Below are 4,133 nucleotides of genomic sequence, written 5' to 3' on the forward strand. Positions count from 1 at the left end.
TCCCAGCCTACTGGATGTTAACACTACACTTGTGGAAAATACAGGCTACATCAGCTACATGTATGTGAACTGACTACGGCTGTGAAATACCATGGCTACATCACTACATGTATGTGTAACTGACATACACTGTGAAATACAGGCTACATCAGCTACATGTATGTGTAACTGACTACACTGTGAAATACAGGCTACATCAGCAACATCAGGTACATGTATGTGTTTACGTCCCTGTTAGTGATCATTTCTTCTTTGCCAAGATAATCCATCCACCTGACAGGTGTGACATATCAAGAAGCTGATTAAACAGCATGACCGTTACACAGGTGCACCTTGTGCTGGGGACAATAAAAGGCCATTCTAACATGTGCAGTTTTGTCAACAACACAATGCCACAGATGTCTCAAGTGTTGTGGGAGCGTGCAATTAGCATGCTGACTGGAGGAATGTCCAACCGAGCTGGTACTAGATAATTTAATGTTAATTTCTCTACCATAAGCCGCCTCCAAGGTCGTTTTAGAGAAATTGGCAGTACGTTCAACCGGCCTCACAACAGCAGACTCCATGTATGGTGTCATGTGCGTGTTAGTAATGTATACCAAGGCAGCCCTATTTCTTGTTATAATGCAACATTATATGATGGGAAACTCTAAWATGTGTAGTGCAGCCCAGGTGTGTCTAATGCTCCTACATGAACCAGTCCTGTTGCACACCTGCTGTAGGAAACCTATTAGAATAAGTGGCAGTTCTCAGAATATAATTATGCCAGAGTTAATGGAACAGCTGACAGTCTATTCAGGGGCCCTGATCGCTCTGTGAGGCTGGGGGAGGAGGAGGGGTAGGAAGGGGAACGGGGTGCATAGAGCCCCCCAGCAACTCACTCAATTTCTACAGCTGGAATGAGGTTATCCCAAGGGGCTATGGGACCAGGTAGTGCCTGGAGCAGAGTGGAGGTCGGCGGAGGAGGGTGGAGGGGCCACGGGTGTGTGGGGCAGAGGAGCCAGAGGTGTGTGTGTGTGTGTGCGTGTGCGTGTGCGTGTGCGTGTATGTGTGTGGTAGTGTAGTTGGGGGACTAGAGAAGGGGTGGATTAGGCAGCACAGCAGGTTTGCGCTAACTAAGACCTGCTAGAAGACAGAGGAGAGCTTTAGTCACTCTCTCTCTCTCCCTGTTACTTTCTCTCTTTCCGAGCCTCCTCATATCCTTGTGTAATGGTACATTTCAAGGCATTATCTACAATCTGCACAATTGTCCTCAAAGAGAGTAACGTACTCAAAGGTAAGTAGAAAACACACCCTAAACAAAGATACAGCATCCTGATGTGTTCGGGATTCACACGAGTGCAAATAGTCACGCATGGATACACATATTACACACACTGAAGGATATCTGACCTGCGTGTTAATTCTGATGGCGCCAATGGATGGAATCTCGTAGTAGAATCCTGAAGAACAAAGTGAGAGAATTTGTTCAGTCAATCCACAACGGTAACCAGCAACATGTAACTGCCCTATTGTAATGTGTGTTGTAAAGGTAACGTTCTCAGTGTCGCATCTTAAAGACCGTAGGAGGAAATAACACAACAGCCCTGCGAAGTGCAATCATCTCAAGTGAGCAGGGCACGTGTAGTGCTATCATTTCAAAATGACTCCTCAGCAGAATGCTGATTGTTCTCTATGGGGGGAAATTCCATTTAGTAACCCATTACGTGTGTTGGTTATGTAAGTATGTMATTTTGTGCAAAACGCTGTGTGTGTTTGTGTGAGTGTGTGTACTGTGTGATTGATTGGCACTAGGGTGCTATGGGGAAACGGATGGGGGCCATTGGCCTCCAGTCTTATCACCATTGTACTGCAGGATGTAAATGTCATGTGCTCGAGGGTCTCACTGAGGATGCTGCGGCTGAGCCTCAATGCAGAGCAGAGCAGAGCAGGGCTGCTGATTAGTGATGGAGGAGAGGAGAGCCACTCTCTCACTCTGGGTCAATAACTGCTGCCGCTCCCCAAGTTATTAAAGCAGAGTGGTTATACAAAGAGCTGCGCAACGGAGACAACATACTCGGAATGTTAAGAGGCGGGAACGGCTGTCGTTTTAAAATTTTTTTTTAAACAAATTGCGTTCTCGCAAAATAGTGCCTGTGAAATATATTACAGAATCTCTGGTGCCAGTAAATTGCTGTAAAGTTACAGGAAAAATGTATTAAATTACAGTATTATTAAGCTGGCCCCAGGATAATGCTGTAATGCATCCACATAAGCGCACGCACGCACGCACACAAACTATGACTATGCTCAGAACAGTAGCTCCTTCGCTTGCTTTGTGCTGTTGTGTGACACCTCCAGTTGTAGAACCCGACACAAGGAGCGACGAAGGAAACCGACGTAGAAACGAAAGAGCAYGGACTAGAGGTCAGCCGGTCTTCAGCCACAGGAGGAGAGGAGAGCGGTTGGGCCCACAGACTGTCAGAGCGGGAGTCAGGTTCCACTTAAGAGGGGATTGCAGCACAAGCCAAGTGAGACAACAGGGAGGCTAGTCGACCTGGGAGCTGGGTGTGTAAGGTGTTTGCGAGGGGGATCCATGTGTGTTTAAGTGTGTGAAGGTGAGAAGCTTCGGCTCTACATGTCATTATAGGGTGTCTCTGGATACCAAAGAAGAGACGTAAGCACAATGAGGTACGACTATATTTAAAAGGACGGCTCCAGAGAGGAGAGGACGTCAATAACCATTGTCTTAGGTTGGCATTGGCTTTGGTGCCACGCTAATGATTAGAGTGAGTGGCGCGCTGGCACAGAGGAGTAATCCTGGACTTCCCACATGCCGCCTGCCTGACTGAGAGATGGTAGCCATCGTTATCAACACACAGCCAGGCTCCACACGATAATTCATTACAACGCGTGGGGAGGGAGGTACTTCTGAAGCACTCTGACTGCTCTACAGGAAATGAATGAGTCAGCCTTCTATAGGAGGCATGMTGCTTGTGACAGGAAGAAGGGACAGCTATAAGAGAAATGCTGAGACACCGAGAAATCCAACAACAGAGGGGATAAAGAGGGAGAGAGCGAGGAGAGAGAGAAGTGTTTGTTCCAGAAAGAGTGAGAAAAAAGAGTTTGACCGAGAGAGCAGAAAAGTGGAATTTGGCATGGGTTATATGGCTGAGTAAAACAGCCTTGAGTGTCATGAGGTCAAGAGGTCATGAGGTCAAGGATGGTCAAGGAGGAAAGCTCAGTCATCTGGGTCGGGGACAGTTGGGCAGTTTGACTGGAGTTTGGTGACATCATTACACCATTACAATCACATATTTTCTCGTTTCTCTTTGCTGGACATGGGCAACGTTGAGATTGCACATGTAAAACAGTCCATGTCCATGCAGTTTATAGACACACCCTCTACTCACCTTTATTGGCACAAGCTATCCACTGCAAAGGCGTGACATCGTAGTTGTGCTGCCCGACTGAAAAGGTAAACACTCGAATCTGAGGGAGGAGGGGACAGTGAGCGGAGAGGGTGAAAAACGGAACATTACTCTCGTACAGCGAGAAAGTATAACGGCAGAAGCATTTCAAGCCAGGGCGTGAGCGAGGACGAAGAAGGAAAACGGTAGGAGAGGGAGATAGAACGACCGAGAGAGGAAAAATAGTGAGTGTGTGCATGTGTTAGCTGTAATTTCCTGGGCTCTGATGATAAAGTGGCTAATTAGTCAGCAGGTCAGAGCTGTTAACACCTGCAGCAAGACAAGAAAAGAGACAGAGAAACAGAGAGACAGAGAAACAGAGAGACAGGGATGGAAAGTAATGCCAATGAGGAAGAGACGAGGAACACACGCCAAAAGGCTGGATCTATGTCCAAGGATGGAAGTGCTGGAATCATTAAGATTCTCACCCCAAAAGAATGACACCTGCTGTTGAGAAACATGGTATTTATTTCATAAGGATAGGGGATGAGAGGGAGATGGGAGACCACAGGCTGGACAATGCATGGACTGATTCATTGGCAGACTAGGATTGATGAATAGATCCTTGGTTATTGGGGACAGACTCACGGTTTTGTTGGGCCAGTTGTACTTCTCAAAAATGTCCTGGGCACGATCCTCTCCTCCATCTGTAAACATCATTATCATCTTATTGCAGCCCGCCCT

At 47.0% G+C, this 4,133-nt stretch overlaps 1 long non-coding RNA gene across 1 annotated transcript; it reads right to left on the reverse strand.

The window, feature by feature from the left end:
• Nucleotides 1–1,391: 1,391 nt before the first annotated feature.
• Nucleotides 1,392–4,127, reverse strand: LOC112080008 (uncharacterized). Its single transcript, XR_002896105.2, has 3 exons — nucleotides 4,038–4,127; nucleotides 3,393–3,471; nucleotides 1,392–1,442 (listed from the first exon to the last, which is right to left on the reverse strand). It is a non-coding gene; the product is annotated as an uncharacterized lncRNA (long non-coding RNA).
• Nucleotides 4,128–4,133: the final 6 nt, after the last annotated feature.

The sequence above is a fragment of the Salvelinus sp. IW2-2015 genome, unplaced genomic scaffold (assembly GCF_002910315.2).
Source record: "Salvelinus sp. IW2-2015 unplaced genomic scaffold, ASM291031v2 Un_scaffold10956, whole genome shotgun sequence".
Classification (NCBI taxonomy): Eukaryota; Metazoa; Chordata; class Actinopteri; order Salmoniformes; family Salmonidae; genus Salvelinus; species Salvelinus sp. IW2-2015.